Here is a 26,285-nt window from a genome sequence, read left to right on the forward strand (position 1 = left end):
CAATGTTGGGTCCGATCCGAACCCGTAACGTGGGTAGATCACCTTAGAATGGTGCGTTGCGGTGTAAGATCTACCAAATCAAATTTTGATCTTGATATTTACCGTATTAATAAATAGTCCAAGATCAAAGTTTGATGCCTTTTTTGTGTTTTGTAGTTAATTTTGTTTCAATGTACTGCTAATCAACATTTAATCTCAGCAGGTTTGAGGTAAATTTATCGTATGATATAAATAATGTTGTAAAAATATGCAACTGTGGCGAGCGTATCACTAATATGTAGCTTATTTGACGTACGATGTTAATATTATTTTATATTTCAGACTATCAACCGAAGAATCTGGTAATTCAACCAAATGCCATCAAGACGACGAGGAATCCAGGATGAATCGGGCAGACAACGGATTCGAAGAATACTAACAATGGTGTGCCTGAACGTTGACCAAGCGTATCCTTTGGAGTTTACCCTTCCACTAACAACACCCAAATTCCCGTGACACCTAGGCCTGAGAGATCGTAGAGTTGTCTACATTTTTCATAGGTGTCCAAAACTGACCATCCTTTTCCATTCCTCAGCAGTCGCAAGGACGTGGCCAGGACAGTGCTCGACCATTGGAGGATTGCGTCAGTCTTGTCTAAGAGTCAGAGATTAGTCCCACATCTTTGTGCTTTGGTTCGGACGGGAAGGAGGCAACCCTCATAACAGCGGTCTAGGACTGTACCACCTACGAAATTGTGCGACTCGCTTAATGCTAATGCTAATGCTAATGCTAACTAAAAAGATTAACCATTTTTCTCCACGTATACTTTTTTTGGTTCAATTGCCGCATCCATAAACCCGCTTATTGAAAATGAATGCCACTTCTACCATAGATTTAAGGACAAACGTCTTGAAATCCCGCATTAACAGTGCATCAGAACTTCAAACGCACAAATTTCAAGAAGCAAGCTTCACACAACAGTGAATTTTATTATTCTGTTCTTGCTCACTCGTAACAAGCCTAAAATAAGAAGATCAGGTGCGGTGGTTTTGTTTACGAAGAGATTTGTGCCCTCGAAATCGTGAGTAGGTGCCAAAGTCAGCCATTTTGGTGGTCATTTTGGGATTCTAACAAGTCTGTCCTTAACTTCAAAATGTAAATGTGGGGAACAAATCAGTTCAAATTCATGACGCCATTCATTCGCTCCTCCCGAATATTCGCTCGCTCCATATTTCGCCTGAAGCGGTGCTTCAGCTAGCTTTTTTCGCCACTTCATCGAAGCAAACAAAGCATCAGGAATATCGTTACCAAGATAACTAGATCTGTTATTTGTTTATTTTAATGCTGAAAAATCGAAAAAAAAAACAACTTCTAAGGCCGACCCAGACCGAAACCAACGGAGACGTGTCCAAACCTACGGATTCGAGTAGGTGGCTGAGAACATGAACAAGGCTTGGCGGTTGACCTCAGGACAAGTCGTTGGGAACGAAGCTCGGACGGGATCGATGAAGAAACGACACCATGGTAAACACGAGGAACGACTCCGGAAACCTACGTAACAGAAAAGCTGACCTTATAATGGAGAATCGATCTTTCTGCGGGAAAAAAACTGTCCACGTAGCAGCAATGAAGTTTTCGTGCATTTGGATAATAGAAATACACTAGAACTCCAATGGCGCTGTAGTCAGTTTTCATATTTAAATAAATTAATAACATTTTTTGTGACAATTGATTGTTTTTAAGTGTCCAGCTTGAAGAGCATCTTTTGTTTTGGTAAACAAAATTTATTTGACACTTCTAGTACCGCTAATGACGCTGTAAGGGCGTGGCAAACTAGATGTTAGTCACACGAACAGTCGCGACATTGGACTTCTGTGGTTAGTTATTCTAATATTTGGATCGTTTTACTTGTTTCTTTAAACAAGATAGATCCCTTTGGAGATAGTGCCGTCTTCTCAGTTTAGTGTTTATGATTATTACCCAGGCTTGTTGAACCTATTGGAAAATGAAAATTAAATGATTCGTTGAAAAAGCGGAAATGTACCCTCTAAGAACTCCTTTGTTGTTTCTTTAACACTAATAATAAATTCCCAATACTTTCTTCATTATGAATTTTCCCTAAGGAGATGCATTTTTATAGAAATTACTGGAGAAATTCCTAGAGGAACTCTACAGTACGCAATTAAGAAACCCTTGAAGTAATTGTGGGAAATGAATCGAGTTGTCATTCCCTAAATATCTTCATCGAAATACTATGTGTTCTACAAATACTGAAGCACTGGCATACCACTCGGGTAGGGGTGGAAGCGGATCGGGTTTCTCCAGAAATATATTATACCATAAAATTTTCATCAAAATCGATTAAGTATTGATAGATATATAGATAAAACCATCGACCTATCATTTTAAAATTTTGTACAAAGGCGCTCCATAGTAAATTTTCGGAAATTTAAGGTCAGTATAAATAGCACAATTTTGATTATAGAACTACCACTACTGCTCCGATTTTTATCAAAATTTTACAGTATAATACTATTATGAAAATATGTTCTAAGTAAAATTTCGAGCCATTTTGTATGAATACTTTCAAAGTTGTAGCAGTTTGAATATGAAAAAAACTGACCGGGTGCCACTTAAGCAAATATAACTTTGTAACGGCTGGATCAAATTGAATGTAACTTTTACACAACATTTTGATATGCATACTTCACATACAGAAAAAATTCATTAAAATCGTTTAGTATCTCTGGCTCTATAAATAAAACAGTAAAAATGTGTTCTTTTTTGTGAATTCCCTTTGTACAAAATTTTAAAATTGCAGATCTTAGGGTTCATCAATATCTCCGCAAATACTAGACCGATTTTGATGAAAATTTCGTGGTACAAGCTACATATAATACATATACTGGTCCAAAAATCAGCTGTTTTGGTGTACGCAGTCTAAAGTTATGAAAAAAATTGTGTGACTTGACAAAATTTGAACACCTAAGCAAATATAACATTGTAACGGCTGGATCAAACTGAATGAAATTTTTACTCAACATTTTGATATGTATACTTTACATACAGAAACATTTTCATTGAAATTGGTTCAGTATTTCTGGCTCTATAAATAAAAGAGTAAAAATGTGTTCTTATTCTTTAATCCTCTTTGTACAAAATTTTAAAATTGCAGTTTTGAGGATTCACAATATCTCCGCAAATACTAAACCGATTTTGATGAAAACTTTATGGTATAAACTTTATGGTCCAAAAATCAGCTGTGCCTTCAAAAATGATTTTTTCGTTAAATTGCTACTGAAACAGTTTTTTTTCTGTGATTCTGTAAGGTTTCGTCAAAAAGCGGCATCAAAGTGCGCAATGTCTAGTGAAAATAAAGTAATACAATATCGTCCTCAATACCTCTTCCTTTAATACGTATTCATCAATCATAGCACTGATTCCCCCTCCTCTCTGAAGGAGATGGATTATGGAGGATCGCCACACTAAGAACCGCTTATCATTAAATATCCAGCAATAAATGTTGAATGAGCTCAGCGTGTATGTTACGACTGTAGAGCTCCACATGATCAGCGTGTGGGCCTGTTTATAAACCGTGACTTCCAGCCGCATCCGTGAAATCAATAGAGCATGAGCATAGATGACCGCACAATTCATAGTTGCTACTCCGTGATTGACCAGAACAATCGAAATTGCACAAGGAACCAATGAATAGGGCTTAGGACTAGCTTACTATTCTCAATGTACACAGGTCGAGAGCTCTCAACTTTAATAGGGTCAATAACGGCGCCGGCCACGTCCTTACGGTCATCGAGGATGGGAGGGAATGTTAGTAAGACAAACGTTGTTATGAAGACCGCGATTCGCTGCATCTCCACGTTTGTCTCAGGAAGGATTTTTTGTTAGTAGGGTAAGGTACATTGTCAGTCCGGGAGTCACCTATGGTTGGTGATATGATTTGACAATGGATCAATATACATAAACCGCCGTTAACAACCGACCACTTTTCGACGCAAAAACTAGCCAAAATGAAAATTCTATCGCGCGTCTCCACTCCACTAGGGAGCAGAAACCTTTAGTCTTCCACACAGAAATACACTGATCGCGACTCACTTGTCGGCGCTCGGATTTTTTCCGAACTAACACTTTTCACTCTTTTGTGTAAAAGCAAAAAATGAAAGAAAATATTTATTATCAACTAAAAGTGTATTGGGAACTAGCGCGACGGGTCAGCCGCATCCGTGAAATCAATAGAGTTAAGAAACTATAGAGGACGAAAGTTGCTGGTGTTCCCATTGTTCTCGTTCGCAAACATGCCGGGTATCTATCTGTCAAATTGCATACTTTTTCGCTTTGACACTTATATCCCTCCCAATCTCCGCCAGCAAGAGAGTAAGCAGCAAGTGACGCCAGCGACATTCTTACATGCTTGGCAACTTTTTGAATATCTCATCAATATCATATTAAGATATGACATCAAAATTTGATCGTTTTAAGATATGATTATGATATTCACGTCTACCCGGGTTATGTCATGTCCGCTTCAATTTGTTCCTACATTCATTATATCGTGTTTGGCATGTTGTTCTAATGCTTTTTAATATGACGCAATTATGGTAACATATCATCAAAATATTGAGATAAAACAATAACTTGGAAATGGAGCTGGAGACACTAACGTTTCACAGTTATAAGGGAATAGAATTAATTTATTGTTCGTTTTAATCAGAGACTGTCTGTGTTTTAATTATACACATATTAAACGTTGTTTCATCAAGATTAAGCTGGAATTAAACGGCTGTATGTAGATAATACTGAACACATTCGCATGTCTTAACAAACATTTGCAGTGACAAACACATTTAACTTGGTATCTTATCTGCAACCAGAATCAACCAGACACACCTTCGTTCGCAGTAATTACGATTGGTTGATTCAATCGACGCTGCATGTTGTGAAATTGAAGTTCAGAAGCGCGGAAAAAACCGAATGAATCCACACACAAGCGCTTTGTATGGTATACTTCAAAACAAGAATCCCATTCACCTCTGCGCTGCATATGGATACGAACCGAGACGGGCCTTCTAGTTGCGGGGCCCTGATTGGTCGAAAACGAGTTCAGCGGCGACGACGATGACGACGACGACGGGGTAACGTACGTCACAACAGCAACAAACGTGCTACCAGCCATGTGTTTAGGTTTGGCCTCCAAACTAACACCACCGAGCAGGCTTGGAATGAACCCGCGCCACGCGGTGAATTTTATCCGGATATCGGTGTGTTCGTGTGGTCGGGTGTGATAATTTTGTTCAGCTGAAAATTGTCTGGTGGATGAACTCCCTCCTGTCCACCTTCAGTTGCATCAATCTTCACGTCTACGGTGGTTGTCGTTCGGCAATTGTTGGCGTTAATTTCAACGTCATATCGTGCTGATCGTACGTGTGGCCCGCGATCGTAGTGAGCACTGGTTTGGATCGTCGTATCCAAGCAACCGGAGCAAGTTTCGCCAGGTTTGATAGCTGTCATTGGGCTATTCAACCGGACCAGCCAGTGCGAAATTTCCACACGACCAGTGCGAAGGAGCCATTTTACGCAGCAGCGTAACGTACGTACGATAAGGGAAGAACGGCAACGGCGAAGGCCACCATCGGTAAAAAACGTGATTCAACTCAGCTGAAGACGACGGCACCTCAGCTTTAAACTACCACAAACAGCGTGCGGTGTTGATTACAATCTTCAACACAACACGAATTAAATATCGGGTCGCTAGATTTTCCTGCGAGTAGAAGGACAGTGGCGGAGGAGGAGTCGTGAACCCCCAGACGTGATACGTCATTCAGTCCACCACAACTTTATATCGTTGAGATAGTCCGTTCACGGAGCAGCTTCAAACAAAAGGAATCCTACGAAGGAGGATAGTCGTGCCTTTAATCTTACAGCATTCGGACGTTAGTCTCAGGAATTGAGGAATTTCCTTTCGTCAAGAGCGTGATTACTGGAAAGCTTTTATTTCCAGTACAAGTACCAACCAGCTCAAGCAGAGAGCTTCGAAGAAACCAGCTGTCAAGTGTTTATCGTTTTCTCATTCAAACGTGTGAGGTGCGACAAGTGAGTGGTTAAGTTTGAAACATTTGCAACAAGTGTCATAATCGTGAAAAGCGCAAAGTTGTTCCGGCAAATCAAACAAGCAACCGGACTTATCCGCTTCTTTAAGATGTCTTCCGCCAGGTAAGAGCGTTTGGACTTTTTAATTCATCATCTGCATATTCATGAATAAAAATTCCATTTCAATAGTACTAACATTCATCAAGCATTACATCATAACCACCGAAAAAAGACCTTCAATTTTGCAAAAAAAAAAAATGCTCAGCCACACAGTGGCAAATAGAAATCAAACAACCGCGAAAGGTAGTCTACCGGATCACGTTTGCCAGTCGCATGACAGAAAATTGCAGTGTCAGCCGTCGATGCAGCGCAGGTGCTTCGATACAAATAAAAAAGGGGGCTCGCAATTTTATATTGCAATCATTTGCAGTATAATCTCAGTAGGCCAGCAGGGTAACCATCAGAGAGATCTGTCATCTCGTGGTCGATGGAAGAGGTGGTCCCGCACTCGCCGTTGACCTCCAATGTTGCGATGAATGTCAAATTGGTTTACTTCTAAATATATAAGCGGCATGTGTTGTTGGCGCTTTTTCGTATACGCTCGATCCCCGTCGGAGAGATTTACCTAGCTAAAACAAGCGATGTTTTGCTGTTGTTTTCCATTGCGCGATAAAACAAACAACGAACGGCAAATTGAAGCTATCCTGTGTTGCGAAATCGAGAAATAAAAATTTGTTCTGACGCAGCAGAAGATGATTTCTAGAGATTGCGACGGAAGTGTTATTTGGCCATGATCTAGAGGGAATGGGCTCGAGTAATTCGTAGGGCTACGTTTGACCTTTCTGTTATAGACATATTTTCTACGCTTTATCTTTAAAATTATAGAATGCAAAACTACAGTCACTAGGTAGTTAACTGGGGCACTATCACGTTTTGATTTATAAATCGTGCTCCATTTTTTTAATAGGCCAGTTTGTTTTGTAGCAGCTGAAACTTAAGCTTTACACTGTTTATGAAATTTACGGAATTCACTAAAATTCGAATAGCATTTATCATTTTCAATCAAATTATTTCTTTTAGCATGAATAAAAACCGAATATAATATTTTTCGATCATTTTAAAGCAGTTTTTGCATTACGCTAGATATGCATTTTTCCATGACCGGAATGTACAGCAAGCTCCATTTTATTTGACGTTTCTTCTCAGTATCATACTGGGCTCAAGATAAATTCAATGCTTACGCATTTTTTGAGTGATTCCTTGCTTAAATGTCAACGCATCGAGATAGGCCAAGAAATTTCTTGCGATCAGATTGATGAGAGTTAGGGTCTGGTCCTATTGACGAATTAAAATTAATTTTTACATAGATTTGACAGCTCGATACTTAAACTTCACAGTTCTTCTAAGGGAATAATTATCGAACTGTCAAGTTTATTTGAAAATTAATTTTATTTCTCCAATTGGAACATACTCTTAAGTTATTGGCAAGTTTGTAGGTTAATTTTCAAAAAAAAAAAAACTTGGCGATATGATTTTTAAACAAGAAAAATTGTTACAATTTCTTTTTCGAGATACAGTAAATAATTTAGCTACATCGCTTACCGAAAATGATATCTATGAAGTGAGTATCTTTGCAATAGAACAAACAACGATTTCAAATCGCTAACGTAATACATGAGAAGTCGAAAGTTGTGTTGCTCTACAGTCTTTTTTTCATCGCGTTTTGGACTCAGGGCACGATTTTGCACTAAAAATGCGCATCAGCTCACAGTTCAAAAATTATGTAAACTATGGAAAATTCATATAGGCTGAGTGTACCAGCTATTATCATAGTGGTTATTCGAGATAATTCAAAATTTTGCATCAATTCAAGAGTTTTAATGGCAAGATGCATTTTAATTATTGCTACTAAAATTTTCATAGTAGGGTATCGCGCCACTTGGGCGGTAGCTTCTATATTCGTCTGTTTTCCACTATAACTCAGTCAATTTTGAACCAGTTGACTTGAAATGTTGTACACGGGTAGATACTATACCTATCTCACCGCATTCCAAAAATAGTGTCAATTGGTTCAAATTTGACTGAGTTATAGCGGAAAACAGACGAATACAGAAGCCACCGCCCAAGTGGCGCGATTCCCTAGGTCATAGCTTAAAAAAAATCTACATTTCCACTATTGCCAAATAGGGAACCACTATGGTCATAACTGGTATAGAGGTAATCACGTTCAAATGAATGCGTGCCTTTTTAGTAGATGTAGTTGTGAAACTGCGAGGAAAATATTTGCACTCTTGCCCCGGACGTTAGTTTTATCATTATTTACCCGTTTTACCCAATTCGATTGGGTAATATTTGCATATGCAATCTGAATAGCCTTTCAATCGGCGTGCACTTTTGTGTGAGGAAAAATTTGCGCTAGTGTTCGTGTGTTGAAATGTCACTTATCTCTATAGAACAATGCACAATGGGTCCAGAGCCGTATTTACGATGACAAAAATGTTTGTGCCTAAACCATAAGTTTTAGATACATGATGTCCCTGGGAAAGTTTCTTCATATTTTTTTACCTTTTTTCTCATCATTGTGAAATTAGGGTGGTCCCTCTAGTTCAGCTGATCCAAACATCTGCTTTTGAATAGTTTTATGTACGCTTACAAAATGTTCTACAAAGTTGTAAAAGAACTTATTTGGAGCATGTTTGCCGAAGAAACCATTATTCTATCTTTTATGGTTCCTGACCTATAATTTTTTAAAGAATCATGTTAGAATGATCCATGAAATTCAGTTTTCTTCCAATAACTTTTAATCCATTCGTTTCACGTCAAAACTTTGCTGCGAGCACTTTTAGAACTATCAATGACGCATTTTTTCCAAAGAGCTCTATGTTCTATCTCTCATAGTCAAAAAGATATTGGCTTTTTTCTTCAAAAAATTACTTATTTTCAAAAAGCCATATATCATAAAAGAGTAAATGAATTTTCAATCGCCGAATTGCAATGAAAAGATCGTATTCTGTTCTATCGATGGTGAAAAAATGTGAGTACCTATTTTGTTTGAAGCTTTTTATTGAATTTTCAAAATACGGGGTTTTTACCCTTCTTACACCCATAAGGGTATAAATACCGCTTGGAAAACCGACTTTCGATCCGAGGCCCGCAGGGTGTATGTGTGTGTGTGTGTGTGTATGTATGTTACAAAAAAAAATGTCACTCACGGTTCTCAGCCGTCTGTTGACCGATTTGAGTTCTCTTGGAAGCAATTGAAAGCTACTACATCCTAGTAGAACACTTTTGAATTTTATTTTGATTGGACGTTCGGTTACCGAGATATCTTTCAAAGAGTTCTAGGGAGTAGTACAACTTAATTATTTTAGATATTTGTGACAAAGTGTATCACCATAAATTTCTCAGCCGTCTATCAACCGATTTGGGTTCTTAAGGCCCCAAACGAAAGCTACTGCATCCTAGAAGAACGCTTTTGAATTTCATTCCGATTGAACATTTTGTAACCGAGATATCTTTCGGGGAGTACTTTGGAGTAATACAACTTAACTTTTTAAGAGGTATTTGACAAAATGCTTCATAATAAATGAATCAGCCGTGTGTCAATCGATTTGAGTTCTCTCATCAGCAAATGAAAGGTGCAGCATCCTAGTAGTATGCTATTGAATTTCATTCCGTTTGGGCATTTTGTTTCCGAGATATCTTTCGAGGAGTACTTAGGAGTAATAAAATTTACGCTATTGAGATTTTTGATAAAATGTATCATAATAAATTTCACAGCCGTCTGTCAACCGATTCGGGTTCTCTGTACATCCTCGTACAATTGTACATTGAGTGTTTATTTTGATTGGACATTTAGTTACCGAGATTTCTTTTGAAGAGTATTTGGGAGTAATCTCAATAAATTCCTTTTTAACCTTCTTACACCCAAAAATCACAATCATACATACGAATAATACAACAATAATTTTAATGAGTGTAAGATGGGTTCTGTTCACCATAGGTGGATTAATTCAGGTTTTTACATAGAAAATCAGTTGTAACTCTTGAAATCGATGGGATACAAACTTGGTGTCTTCGACAATATTGTGAGTTTGTGGATGCTCTGGAAGTGCTCAGAATAAAGTATAGCGAAAAAATCAACGCATAAAATTATATTGAATAAAAACGGATTTTCATATGGAAAACGAAACAATTCAAGCAAATTTATCTCTTCTTTGCTAGATAGATCAAAGTAGCTTGAGCATTTAGCTCATCCATTTCATTTTAGAACCAATGTTTATTTATATTGCCATCACCATTAAGGCACAATGTTGGTAAGATATCGTGAATTATTTACCTTTGATAGGCTTTTATGTTAACATCTATTGTAGCGAACAAAATCCATATTTAATTCTTTATTGATTAATTTATCAAAAATATAAATCAAAACCTGCGTATAGCATTCCCTATCGAGGGTCTAGCACGAACTAACCACTCGTTTGAATCGCACACTCTTCCGCTGCAACTCTGGATTTGTTCTCGGGTCTGGAGAATGCCGATCATCCACGTGGTCACTCAATAGAGTTAATAAACTATAGAGCACGAATGTCGCTGCTGTTCCCTTTGTTCTCGCTCGCAAACATGTCGGGTATCTATCTGTCAAACTGCATACTTTTACGCTTTGACACTTATAGCCCGGCCTATCTCCGCCAGCAAGAGATGTTTCGGCAGCGACGCCAGCGACATTCTCCCTCTATAGTTTATTACCTCTATTGGTCACTCAGCTCTTCGTAACCGTGCTCATCCATATTGGGGATATCCACACGATCGGCTGAACTAGCAGTACGATATCTGTTACATCTCCCCCCACTACAACTGCGAGGTTTGACTATCACAGCAGTTGTACAGAGTTTATTTGTTAGATTCTCACTCTCAACAATCTCTTCGTTTTTATCCTCTCTGTTATTAGTGACAACCTTTCTGCTCTGTTCCATTGCTTTAATTTGATGCATATGCCGACATCTCTCCTGGTACATTCGTGCACAATGGTTGAGTGTTCTATCTTCGTCCAACAGAAACAAATATGCGTTCTCTGTCGAGTGTAGATGTAGCATTCGCTGTTGAATGTGGAAAGGAAAATGATACCCCATTGTCTACTCGAGACACGAGTAGAAAATTTCGTTCCACTGTCGGTATGGCACAATATACGAACGTTTGAGATTGTTGATGTAGACCTCGAAATCTTTCAGGAATAGCGGAGCCGGATATTGTAGGATATTACCGTTGAACTTCTGCGCATGATGAACCGGACTGTATAGCTTGCGGGATGATGGGTTCCTGTTTAGCTGATTATTCCAGTTTGAACTGTAGTTATTCATATGATTCCACATATAGCTGCTTCGGTTGTTGATGTTCCACGATCTGTTGCGACCCATATGGTTTGGGTAGCATCCCGATTGAGCGAGCCCTCACGTTGTAGCGAACAAAATCCATATTTAATTCTTTATTGATTAATTTATCAAAAATATAAATGAAAACCTGCGTATAGCATTCCCTATCGAGGGTCTAGCACGAACTAACCACTCGTTTGAATCGCATACTCTTCCGCTGCAACTCTGGATTTGTTGTCGGGTCTGGATAATGCCGATCATCCACGTGGTCACCCAGCTCTTCGTAACCGTGCTCATCCATATTGGGGATATCCACACGATCGGCTGAACTAGCAGTATGATATCCGTTACACTATATTTACCAATGATTTACATTTTCGCTATCCATGAATAAAAGAGATAAAATTTAAATTTAATTGATAAAAATTAGCTCAAAATCACTTTTTAAGTTGAGTTTATTGCCGGAATGTAGAATACAAACAAGTTTAAACTTTTTCGACATGGTTACTTCGATCTATCTATCAAAAACGATTTGAATTTTCTTGAAATGTTTCGTTTTCCAAATGAAAATCCGTTTTTATTCAATATAATTTTATGCGTTGATTTTTTCGCTATACTTTGTTCTGAGCACTTTCAGAGCATTCAAAAACTCACAATATTGTCGAAGACGTCAAGTTTGTATCTTATCGATTTTAAGAGTTACAACTGATTTTCTATGTAAAAAACGTATTTTAAAAATTCAATAAAAAGCTTCAAACAAAAGAGGTACTCACAATTTTTTCACCCTCAATAGAATAAAGTACGATCTTTTCAATGCAATTCGGTGATTGAAAATCCATTTGCTCCTTTTTGAGAGATGATTTTTTAAAAAAAAAAGCCAATATCTTTTTAACTATGAGAGATAAAACATTGAGCTCTTTGGAAAAAATATGTGTCATTGACAGTTCTAAATGTGCTGAGAACATTGTTTTTACGAGAAATTAATGAATTTAAAGTTATTGCAAGAAAACTGAATTTCATGGATCACCCCAACAAAATTATTAAGAAAAAAAAAAATAAGTTAAGAACCATAAGAGATAGAATAATGGTTCCTTCGGCAAACTTGCTCCAAATAAGTTCTTTTACAACTTTGTAGAACATTTTGTAAGCGTACATAAAACTATTCAAAAGCAGATGTTTGGATCAGCCAAACTGGAGGGACCACCCTAATTTCACAATGATAAGAAAAAAGGCCGAAAAATATGGAGAAACTTTCTCAAAGACACCATGTACCTTAAACTTAAGGTTTAGACACAAACATTTTTGTCTTCGTAGATGCGGCTCTGGACCCATTGTGCAATGGTTGGTGAAATTTGAGATGACATTTGTTGTAGTTCCTGGTAAATTTTTTGATGACATTCTTAAATTTTCCTATCGAATCCCTTCGATGATATTTATTGTAGTAAATTTCTTTGAAGTTCGGGCGTGTTTAATAGAGGCCCAGAAATATGTTTTCCTGATATTTCAAGAGTTATCCTTATAGGAAAAGAACTTCGAAGAAATTACCAGTGGGATTCCCGCAAGAATGCCAGAATGAAATTCAGCCTTAACTTCTGGAGATATGTTGGGAGTTATTTCATGAGCAGAGCTCATGGAGAGTATTGATATTAGAGTAAACATAGATCTGCGGAGATGAATCCGTTGTATCCAAACGAACTGTCAAAATCTGTATCCAAACGAGCAAGGCGCCACGATTCCAACTACTATACCAATGGAGCGCATGACGTCATATTCAACCGTCTCACTCTTGAAAATACTATTCACACGCTTGAAACATTGAACTCAGCGATGTGCATGTACCTATTATTTTTTTCCTTCCCGTCGTTGGGATAATTAAGCCACTGTTTCCAATAAGCTAGAGTTTTGTGCCATGCTTACTCTACTAACTATAATGAAGAGCATACGCAACTAACTTTTGCAGCGCCATAAGCTTCAAAAGCTGTGTAACAGGCGAAATGAAGCAGTGAACACTGAAATCAAAGGGAAGCTAGTCAAAAATAAACCATAAGCTAATACGTAGCTACAAAACAAAAACCATTCAACTACCTGACTCGGTTTTCTGAAACCAATCACTTGTTGCTAGAGCTGCCTTTACTGCACTATATTCCAACTCCGGGAGATTTCCCGAAAGATGTTAAATTTAGAACTAATCGAAGTCACCACTAATAAAAGAGCTACTACTATACAGTACAATTTAAATACACGAAAACCGTCTTCAGCCAGAGGCTGTACAGACTGAACAAAACTTAACATTAGACAACGGACATACGGATCATGCACCAGTGGATACGGAGAGAAACTTTTCTCACTTCACAGCTTTCCATCTGAGTGTTGTGAAAACATTTTGGTTCCTTTTATTGCACTCTAATCCAACTCCGGAAGAGTTGCCGGAAGATGTGCAAATCGAATAAAAGTAACAACCCTGGTCCCAACCAATATAACAGCGACTTTTATGCAGTACGTGTTGTAATGTTGTTAAATACACAAAACCGCAGCGCTTCTTAGCTTTTTAAAGAAAGTCCTTTCAGATGGAAGCTTTAACAAAGATCCTGTCGGCGCAACCACACAGCTTGTTCAATGTAAACATAATTGCGTTTGACGTTTCATAAGATTTGTCAGCAAGATTGAGTAAGGTTTCTTGTGGCACAATTGTAAAGCCTTGTCTGAAGTAAAACAAAACGGGCTGTTTTCTATGCTATTTATATACAGCAGTGTGGCAGCGAGGACATCAACAGGACCAGTGGATACGGAGATCGGGATTTCGACTCCAAGTAGCAGCAAATACTTTAATTACTAAATTTTAAAAGTAATACTTTCAGTTTCACATGTATTACGTGACGGAAGGTATTCATAACCAAATTATATTCAATCGATTGATTTGGGGATGCCGTGTAACTATAATTTAACAACTGTGAAAAGGCTGAAAAGGCACCTTCTCAAGATGTTCTTCATTCAAGCTGTTAGTACACAGGGTCAAACATTTGCCCAAAAAGAAACCAATGCTGAAACATATTGTTTGACTCGATCGAATTTTCATTAGTGTTTAACTGATGTTGCTTCTAAGTTCTTTCAAATATTGTAACATATTGAAAATTTGTAAAATATTTGACCCTGTGTACTTCAGGCCTTAGTTGTGACATAGGAGCCGAGAAAAAAGCTATGACTTTATGGTATAAAGGCTACTCGCACAACATATGCATATGGATTAAGTTCGCCAGCTTACATAGAAGCTTCTGTCCATATGTACAGCGCTGAAAAAATCATTTCGTCATATCTAAATTCAATCACCTACAGCACATTTTAGAAGCTCATCATTATTCAATACTTACTGCTTGAGATTTCTGCATTTGAAGTTCCGGTGTAATAATGAACTGGAATTCCAAGGCGTCTGTCCCTAACACAATAACGCCCACATTATGGTACCGTAATACCCCCCTAATTCGACAACGACTGTTGTCCAATTACCGGGGTAAACCTTTAATTCGATAAACTGTTCACCCCATACCATCTTGCTCATTGCCCAAGCAACACACATGTTATAATAGAGTTACGACAGCGCAAGTTTTGGTTGTATAGAAGTTTATTTTACGTAATTCTAACATTATGTTGAAATAACGTAAAATAAACTTCTATACAACCAAAACTTGCGCTGTCGTAACTCTATTATAACATGTGTGTTACTTGGGTGAAGTTTGGTAACTCTATTTTTGTTTTGATTTCCGGATTTGTTATGCAACATAATTTCAACAGATATAGCGCATTTAGTTCACCACTGGACTATCGCACTAGTTTTCAAGAGTGCGAAAACGCAAATAAAAGTGCGGGATTGCATCCAATCAATTCGGTGTCTTCAGAGCACTTATTCAGCATACATCGAAGAAGTAGTGCGCCGAAGACATTAATTTGATTTGATGCAATCGCGCAGTTTTATTTACGTTTTCGCACTTATGAAGACTCAGTGCGCAGTCCAGTGGTGAACTAAATGCGGTATATTATGGTGGTGCGAATGAAAGGCTCATTTTTTCTACGATTTTTGCTTTCCTCAGTTCATTCCTGTTAGTTCCCAGGCGGTTTGGGTGTCGAATAGCACCAACTCAGAACTACCAGAATTAGAGGCTGTAAGAGGAGCTGCTGCGGGTACGAGTATAACTGTTTTGCATTTATAGTGTACAATGTTTCCTCTAGCATAAACTCCACTTAAATCCTTTGACCTAGCGACCAGTAGATCACTTTCCACTTGGGAAATCATATCCCGGAGAGATTTTTAAAAATTAATCCCACCCTACTACCACAGCAACCCACGATTTGGTTCACGATCAATCGCACCTACGCTACCAGGATCTCGTCGATTTCGACGATAAACAATAGCGTTGATAGTATATATACTTGCCTCACTCCAGCAACTTCTCCTGTATCCGGTTAACCCTCCTTTGGCATTAGGGCATTTTTGACCCAAACCGTTCACTACACCAGCGATCTGTTTCCAATGTGATGCAAAAGGAAGGTTAAGGATCACTTTGCAGAGGACTTTGAGTATTCATTCGGTCGGAAATGTGTTGACAAAGGTAATGCGTCGAACTCTTGGTGGATTATGCTGAGGTGTTGGCAAGGCCGACGGTTGAATCAGCCGGGTCGGTCAATAACTCTCCAGATGTGTCTCTCACGGGCATCGTAGTACTCATTTTAGTCCCACTAAGGCGACGTAAATCATCGTAGAGGAGACGGATGTCGCCGGTGTTTGCAGCTTTCTCGCCTTCGTCAGCTAGGAAGTCCGTCCAAGTTCATTTGTCCCGTCTTCATGAGCGTTTTACTTCCTTCTTGAGTAGCGCTAACGGGCTACAACATTGGCTCCTCGTGTTTTCGCTTGCTTTGCGTGGCTTTGGCGTTTCGAAGACGATGTCCATGACGTTTTAATTTTATGTTATTCCGTAGCTAAATAATGTCAGAGAACGGAACTTGATATGAGATCAATATGGAGCCCAAAAAGTAAAATTAATCGAGAACTTATTTTTTATCGTATTCTAATTTGCAACCTTATGCCAGCTTCATTAAATTGGACAATCAAAACCATTCTGAATCTAAACAAGTACAATACACTATAATATATATACAGCTACGTTCCGATGAAATTGACGTCAACAATTTGATAAACCATACCGACGACGACGCCACACGCCATTTCGCGTCTCTCCCTCTATAGTTGGTCTAATAAAAATAACCTTCATCTATGGGCGACATTTCCCCGAATTTCAAAGGTCAAACGCATAGGTATAGAATAGCACGTCCTTCATAGAGAGCGACAGACACGCCCACGAACCAATTGAGAAAACAGAGTTTACGCTAGCATTCTGCTGCGTTCATGGTTTCTCTTGGAAAACGCAGAAGTATAGATTGAACTATCTATTTATTGCTTTTCTTGCATACGTAGACGTAGGTATTGAAAGGCTAGATAGTCACTTCGAAATAATTTACTTTATATATTAACAAAAAACCAGTATCAATCATATGAATTTCATTACCGTAAAAGCAGGTCACTTTGATAATGCTTATTATTGCATTGCCAAATTATAATCATAACGTTTGTTTTATCGTACGTGTTGAAAACTATATGCGAAACTCCATCTCTGAGCGAGGTCGTAGCTTCTCCTTTAGTCTCGTGACTATGAGAACATTAAAAAACTTTACTAGACTAGGTGAACGTTGTTTGAGAAAATTTAAATTATATGAAATCAAGTTGGAACATTTTTTTCCTTCATATATACCTTCAAATGTGCCGAAAAACTTTGTCAGAGGACGTATAGCGATCCGATACAAGTGACAAAAGTTATAACTAAAATTACCAAGCGTAAATTTTCCCGCAAGCGTCGGATCAATTTCCGGGTTTTGATCAAGTTTCCGGCACATCCTATGCTAACTTTAACATCATTAGTTACATGAGTTTAGACAAATATTTTCAATTTATGAGAAACATGCAAAAAAAGAACGCTATCCCATACTAAATCCCATATTTTCAAACGCAATGCGGAATACGGGAACGCAAACAATTGTACCTAAATTTTGCACAGTTGTTTTGGACGCTTAAAGGAATCAAAAAAGTTTTGTTCAAAAAATTCGACCTAGTGTCCTCTACAGGGGGAAATAAGTTTGTTCGTTTTTGGTTTTATGTTTCGTCCAAAAACGACCGGTTTTGGTTTCACCCTGAAGAATACACTTAGCCCGTGTTGAAACGTTAGCCGAGTAATAAACATCGTTTGTTCATTCAAGACTGCGTAGACGTTTTTAATGATAGTTGAAACGATGCAGTCGAGCCTCCAACAGAAGACTGGATAATATTTCGTTACGTAGGCCTAAAAATATAGGGAGGAGGTATACGACTGGGAGAAAATGTTGAAATGTTGTGGCTTTCTCAGTCTAAGAGCATTGAAACGGCCCGCTGGGCAGTTGACGACTGCTTATCCCTTGAAAAAGGTCCAATACACGGGACCGAAACGTCGGGCTATGCCAAACTGGCCGTTTCAATGCTCTTGGACTAAAAAAGCCACAGCGGTCCTAAAATATAACTGATACAAATTAATTCAATAGATATGTACACTTCGTGATACAACCTCACCATTAAAAAGATGGATTATAGTTTCGTTTAGCTTTGTCGTCAAACCGACGATGCAGACGACCCGGCCGGCGTCATTCGGCATGCTGACGCAATTTCATCTTATCCTAACGCTATTTAGAAGAAAGCCACACATGTACAGAATGAATGATTCAGCACATCTATAGCGGTATGATGAGAGAATAAACCGTCTATCAGCCGGAGAAATTGACCCACTCGCTGTACCGTATTGAGCTGACGTACGGTGGGTGAACGCAACACGTGCGTTTGTACAAAGGGCGGTGTTGTATGGTGGGTTATGGCGGAGCTGGATACTTGGAGCCGGCTGGTAACGTCACGATAGGAACTTTCCCATTCACTTGACGGAACGTTTTTCGCTTTTTCATCGTTCGTTGAAAAGGAAGGGAAGATTTGGTATAAAATGCGCCATCTAAGGTAAAATCAATCATAGCAGTATCATAAGTGGAAAATGTTCTGGCTCAGAACAACAAAGCACCGAAATCGTTTACATATCATAAATATGATGTTTTTGTGTTATTCCAATATTATCAAACAAGTATCAAATTGATCAGAATTAGGTGTACATAGCAAATCATCAGCACCCATGTTGGATATGTCGGAATTTCAAAGTGATAAATTCCAGCCATCAAAGCGAACATTCGGATGAAAAAGTATCATCCTAAATACTCAGTACTCACTCGCTATGAATGTGATGATACTTTTTCAGCTTCGTGCCGGCAGAATTACTCGCTTCCTATCACTTCAAAAACGCGAGGCAAACAACCATTTAAAAGCAAATAGTCAATGATTCCTTTGACCACTCAGCGATGCATCATGTCATCGTAATGTGTGGGTTACAAACTTTTCCTGAGAAAAGAACATTTTACCCATATCACTTTGCTTGTTTTCGCTTATCACACGATGGTGACTATATCACGCTTATATATCGGATACCTACAACAGTGTAGGGGAGACTGAGGAGACTTGATCCCTGGGGAGACTTGTTCCCCCCATATCGGGCCAAACATTTCAATAGGTCCTATCTGCAATTGAGAGGCTCTCTTTGTTCAATTTCTTTTTAAATTATTGCAATGTAATGGTACACTTTTCAACTATTTTTGCAGTACAAATCAAAAGACGATTGTTTTGACCATCGTTTAGTGCAAGGAGACAATCATAATACAAATAAACAGCTAATATATTAACGAAAGAGAGGGAAACCAAAGAGAGCCTCTCTTCTGCAGATTGGACCTTTAGACATGTTTGGCCTGATATTTTCTCGGAATCAAAAACAGGTTTCCTCTAGCATATTTTTTCCAAAACTACATCTTGATAGACGACAATGTTTTGGTTACAATTGATTTTGATTGTGCATTGCATTATTATTTAATGACTGATGGTTTGTTTTCAGTCCTTCAGAAATCTTTTAGGCGATTCCGAAAAATTTCAATAACTTTGTAAAAATTGAACCAAATCGTGTCAAAATTTTACAGCACATAGTGTAAACAAAGTACTATCAAACGTATTTAATCAAATAAGGCTGCTATATAAATATTTTAATTAATGCAGCTTGGTATATACAACAGTAACATGGGGAGACTTGATCCCTCGAGGATTACACACACATTGTACATGTGAAAAATAAAATTCTATTTGGAAGCCTCTATTTACTCGGAATTCTAGTATATTCATTGATAAAACATGTCAGATAATTACTATTTGATTACACACCATAAAAAGAGGGATCAAGTCTCCCCATTTTCAAAATACAGCATAACCTTAACAATTTAAGGAAATATTATAATTTCAAATTCACCATATTCATCAGAAATACAAGAAAACTTGAAATGAAAATGAATAGGAAGCTTCTGGGGTTATTTTCCCTTAAAACTAACCATGTGCTCAAAAAGGGATCAATTGTGGCCCATTTTTAAAAAAATACATCATAAGACATGCCTCCATAAAAACACAGTTTTGAGAACTTTAACAATAATTTAAAGTCCTTCTGTTGTGTATAAACTTGCAATAGATGTTTACCTTCCATTCTGTACGAAAAACGGATCAAGTTTTGTGTTTTTCTTGAAATTACAGGCAAATTAAGAAAAAGGGATCAAGTCTCCCCAGTCTCCCCTACATTTTGATTTAAGTGCACATCTAACAGAGTTTTGCACTTTGGTGAACTCAGTCGCGCCAACAGTGCCAATACAGTCGCAAATACATTTACAGAACTTATGCAATGATTCGCTTGTAGCTTTGCAGTTTGTTGTATATGTAGAAGCTAAATGTAATGTAATAATGTATGAGGAGCGCGAAATCTATGTAGATGTGAAATCTATATCGAAGTTGAGTATAGAAAATCAGAGTTGCGAAACTCATGCTCACGAGTAAAAAATACTCACTCACCTTACTCATTTGCGAGTAATGCTCACGCTGTGAGTTACTCGCGTATGACGTCATACTCTCGCGTGAGTATTACTCACAAGTGAGTAATACTCACGCGAGAGTATGACGTCATTACTCACGCGTGAGTTACTCATTTTACTCATGGTGAGTTTAGTAAGTTATTTTTGTTGGTTTGAAATGATGTTTTCATTTGCTCTGTACTGCATTGGTGATTATTTATATACAAGGGACAGTTTTCGAGGAAAGGTGGATCTGCTCGAGAGCTTTGGCACCATAGGCTAAAAACTCTTTTTGTTTACCTACGCATGCAATGTAATATCATCAATTAGGAAATCTCTATATTTCACCACATTTTGTCAATGGTATAACCTTTTTCGCATACGTCGGGTCACTTTAGATGTTTGGCATATATTTACCTACCTTCAAATTAGTACAGCATCTCCTAGGTCCAAACATTTAAAACTTTTCTTTTCTGCATACATTTGATCGTTTTTCCCCATATGGCTAGTTACTATTACTGTGCAAAAAGATATAATGGACAAATAGTGGTTTCGCTTCAAAGTTACTTGAGTTGGCAAGTAAGGAAAAAAAGTTTTACACTGGTTACGCCTCCCTTGTAAATCTAAAAGAGCTGTAGTTTTTTCTGCGTCGTACAAATTGTAGGAAAAAAGCCTGAAACCGTATGGTCCACTGCACGAATTTACGCTGGCCTGCTCACTCCCACAGAAAATTTGACGTTTGAGCGGTGCCGACACCTCTTAAACGTCAAATTTCGTGTGAGAGTAAGCAGGCCAGAATAAATTCGTGCACTAATCCATTTGCACCTCTCGTCTTCGTGACAGTTAGTTGTTGCATGAAAAGTCATGACATACTCCCCAAATATATTTCGATGGACGGTAAAGATTAGGACATTAATATTTATTAGGCAGTATTAGAGTCGGTATAGGGCTCTGCACGAAATTCCCACCCTCTCTTTCACTCTCATTGAGATTTAGTAAACAACAAGGCCAGGAAATGTCAAAATCCCATACAAAATCAAAACAGTGCAGTGCCCTATTCGAAGCTGTACCGCCCCTAGCACCTGACTCTCTTCAGAGCATATGCTCCAACGGACCCGGACACCTGGATATCGGCTAACGGCAACTCATAATGGACCCCCAATCGGACTGGAAAAGGAACAAGAGCCACACATCAACATCCTCGTGCTCATCATTCCACCATAATAGTGTAGAAAGTGAAATCAGAGCAACGGAATCCAGCTCGATCTAGTAGAATTATAATAGAATACATTTAGGAGCAGCAGTACAAAGTGTAAGTACAGCTTCCAATTGGAATCGCTCACGCAGTGTCCTGGTGGACAAACGAGCTGTAAATTAGGTTAAGTGATTGAAGAATGAAAAAAAGGGAACAAATTCTGAAGGAATCCTATGAGCTTTTTCAAGTCTTAGTTTTTTTTTTCATATAAAGTTGGACCACCCTAATTATATGAGCCTCGGACCTAAAAAGAAAAAAAAAACTGCCGAGCAAATTACTACCAGTAACATGGTCAGTAGGCCGTCCCTTATTTTGCAACAATTAGAAATGTTTTAAGTTTGTTAGTGGAAAATGATCGTTTTAGCTAAAAAATGATCGTGTAAAAATTTGAAGTCCGTATCTCAAGGCTAAGTGGTCCCTCAAGGGGCCTAAAGTTGTCAAAAATTGTATGGGATCAAAAAACATCAAATTTTTTTCGACGAAACAAATACGCTATTCCACTAAAACCGGTGATTTTAGGACCCTAAAGGGCCAAAAATGTGCTTAGATTTGCGATATCTCTACTCTTTTCCAAGATATTGACAAAAAACGTCCGAAAAATCAGCATTTTTGACCATTTTTTTAGATTTTGAAAGAAAACCTTCCCTATTTTGTTCAATAACTCGAAAACGAAGAAAGATATCGCAATTCTAAGTACATTTTTGGCCCTTTAGGGTCCTAAAATCACCGGTTTTAGTAGATTAGCGTATTTTTTGTCGAAAAAATTTTCATGTTTTTTTGGTCCCATACAATTTTTGACAACTTTAGGCCCCTTGAGGGACCACTTAGCCTTGAGATACGGACTTCAAATTTTGACACGATCATTTTTTAGCTAAAACGGTCATTTTCCACTAACGAACTTATAACATTTCCAATTTTTGCAAAATAAGGGACGGCCTAATAGTCAGTAATCATACCCAGGTAACCAATAAGCAGCTAAAATGGCATTAATTCAGCACTATATGCGCCTTTGCAGCAGGTCTGCTGCTATCGAAGGTCAAATCGGCTACCAATCGAGCACACCACACGATTCCGTAAAATTAGGGGTTGGGACCATTTGGGCAGGAGCACCTATTTTGGGCACTTGCTGCTATAACTTAGTCAATTTTGATCCGATTGACTTGATTTTTGAGACACGATCAGATTCGCACAGTATCTAGCCATGTGCAAAATTTCAAGTCAATCGGTTTGAAATCGACTAAGTTATAACAGCAAGTGCCCAAAATAGGTGCTCCTGCCCAAATGGTCCCAGACCCTACTTTTTTCTTAATTGCTATCTCAGCCAACCCCCTGAAGAAAACGTTAGTTCTTGAAGGCGGTTCTAACGGGCTCGTTTACGAAATTTCAGCCTGCCTTTTAATCTGCTACGTGCGGAAGCGAACTTTGTCGTACGAATTATCGTGCATTTGAGAAACGATCGAATACACATTTGTTCAATGCGTTTAGTGTTCTTTATTAAATTTACAAGACGCACAAGCATGCAAATACATTTCGTCCATTTAAAACAACGCTGAACTCAATTATATGTGAATGTCACGCCTGCACTAACAGAAAAAAATCACTATTTTCAGCTTAATGCAACCGCCCATTCAAATCAGCACCACGTCCTGCACCAAATTTTTGGCTTCACGCCAGTTATATGTGGATGACAGCCATTTCAGGGGATTGATCTCTGTCTACAAGAGGTTTGAGTTCAAACAAAAGCCCTCACGTTGAGCTGTTGGGCTCAAAAGGGACCTCTTCAGGACCGCCCTTAACTGAGCGCTTAGAACTACCAGTTAGATACAATTCACTAGAATAAAAAAAAAACAATAGAATTATTGACAAGAAATTTTGTCTACTGATTCAAAACATTCGCCCCAATAAAACATACCATTTTAATGTTTGATAGGATTCCAAGCCTTTAGATAAATTTTAGATTACCGTATGACTATGAGTAAAGCATACTCGTGAGTGAGTATCTGCACGTCAATACTCACGAGTGAGTGTGAGTTGTACAGCGCTTACTCAAATGTGAGTAATACTCACGGTGAGTTTAAGGTGTACTGCTCATACTCACTCGTGAGTTTGACTAGTTGTGTGAGTACTCGCTCATTTCGCAACACTGTAGAAAATTGCCAACAATCTATCAATTTTGATGTAATGGGCTTGATTTTCGCCTATCCAGAATTATATTTCAATTCTTTCAGCACAAATGTGAAGAACCAAATGATGGTTTGCACTGAAAAGTTATACGGCGTCCTTGATAATAATTGTAGGAAGAACACTACCCTACAAGAACGTGAACATCACATTGTAGTAACAAGCTTCTGAACAGAGTTCAGAGTTCACTTTCATGCTGCATCCATGAACCAATTGTTGAACATTGCATAATGGTCTAGGGTCCAGATTTCCGAGAAATGGTCTTCTACAAAGTTGATCCTTGTAACTAGGCCAGCTGGAAAACTGTAATCTTATTATTGTCCGATCAGAAGCACATAACAAGATCATAACAAAATTATGACAACTGTTGTTAGAAATAACAATAGTTGATATAATTCTGCTATAAGGATTTTGCCATGTGAATATCCATAACAAAATTACATTAACATTTGTTTTAATTTCAGTATCCAAATTTTAACAAAACTTATTTCTATTTATTCAAACAGATGTTTAACAACATTTGTTATATTATGTATTATAATACAATTGCCTCACACATATTTACGTTACACATTTACTGCAATCTTTGTTATATTTATTGCAACAAAAATATTTCAAAATTAATAAGAATTTTGTGTTGTCACGAAGAAGATTGATAATTTTTGTTATTTTGGTCACTCGAGCCAAGAGATTTATAACAAAACTAACAAATTGTAACAAACTTGTTCTGATACATTTCAGAACTTGTTATAATTTTGTTATCATTCCGCAAAATTTGATGTTATCTTGTTATGATTATATCTCAACTTGTTATATTGTTGTTTTAAATGGAACAAGTTTTGTTGCCATTTTTGTTATTTTAACTACTAACGGTATGTGCCTTATGACAACCGTTGTTACAAAAATTGTAACAAAATAATACAATTTGTGATAATTTTTCATCTAGTGGGGTGCTGCATAACCGAGCATAGCACCACCAACTGCCGGTGATAAAACGATAAAGCTCCAGGTTGTATTTGGAATCAATATGGTGAGATCCCTCTGATTTTTTTCTATTTATACCCGTATCAATAACATCTAAATAGTATCACGGGAAAATATTTTTTTTTTGGGAAGGGTTGGTTACCATGAATTTTGAACTCATTTCAGAGTGTGGGTTAAGGCGCTTATGTCTTAGTTTGAGAGCCATGTATTGCGAGGTAAAAACCTTTGTCCCATCCCAGGATTCCAGGGGACATGGATTGGCATTATCATCATTATTAAAATCACTCCCAACGAAGCGATACATACTCTAACTTTTAACCCTTCAGGACGTGCGGTGTTGCATAATGTACAACACTACCTACCAAAAAGCCTCGCTCGTCGTATATAGCGTGAACGCGGTACAGTTTCGGTTGCTTGATGATGCGCCTCCTGGAAGGTAAATGAAACGGTTGGTACGAAATGTCCCCGTTTACTGATATCAACAACAATAACAACGGCTGCACAGAAGGCCTGGTCGCTTTAATGTTTGTAATGCATCTCTGGTGCACTGCAACCATTAATAATGACAAGAGAAGTGATAAGAGTAGTCGATCGTATCATTTTCCAGGATTCTCTCAATGTATGGTTATGTCTGTGTAGACTAGACTAGATCAGCTTAGGATGCAAGAATTAGAATAACTAGCTACAGAAGTCCAATGTCGGGATTTTTCGTGTTTCGGTTCTAGTTCTAGTTTGCCACGCCCTACTAGCGGTACTAGAAGTGTCAAATATATTTTGAGGACTACTTGTATCACTCACCTTTGGGGATGAATTGTTTAGAAATACCCGTAATTTTCACGTTTCTGAAATGCTCAATTATACATATATGAGTTGCTATGGGAACAGCGAACTCTTTCGATTTTATGACTATTGTTGATCTAAATGTTGATTTTTGATCGAAAAATTGTTATTTGCAATGCTACTTCCAACGCATGGGTTGATATTGTAATGAATTTAAATTCGGTCTTTTATGTTGGGGCGTAACTATATACCTAGTTGAAGATGCTTTGGCGTGTATAAGTTTTTGCAAAATATATTTGGAAATCATATTTTACTCATAGTGGGTCAAAAGTCCGAGTCATGTATCGTCAGGTAAAAACCTAAAATTCTTCAAAATCTTCAAATTATCTCTAATAATGAAAAAAAAAAACTAGTAAGGTATTTCGATCAAGTTGCAAAATATTCATCCGGTGACGATGAAATGGAGACGACCGTCGAAGTGGAAGAAATAGAACCAGACTTCGACGAAGATGCCGATAAGTGGTTTTCTAGTAAGCAGAAAACCTACAAGTGTGAAGAAAAAAGTGTAAATGAATTGTAAA

At 37.9% G+C, this 26,285-nt stretch overlaps 1 protein-coding gene across 2 annotated transcripts in view; it reads left to right on the forward strand.

Annotated features, from left to right (window-relative positions):
• Positions 1-5,320: 5,320 nt before the first annotated feature.
• Positions 5,321-26,285, forward strand: part of LOC109422358 (trehalase) — a 149,688-nt gene continuing 128,723 nt past the window's right edge. For both annotated transcript variants that reach the window (XR_009999346.1, XR_009999347.1), the window contains exon 1: positions 5,321-6,207. The gene's annotated coding sequence lies outside the window, so the exon portion shown is untranslated. The remainder of the gene's footprint in view (positions 6,208-26,285) is intronic.

Source organism: Aedes albopictus, chromosome 3, assembly GCF_035046485.1.
Source record: "Aedes albopictus strain Foshan chromosome 3, AalbF5, whole genome shotgun sequence".
Lineage (NCBI taxonomy): Eukaryota > Metazoa > Arthropoda > Insecta > Diptera > Culicidae > Aedes > Aedes albopictus.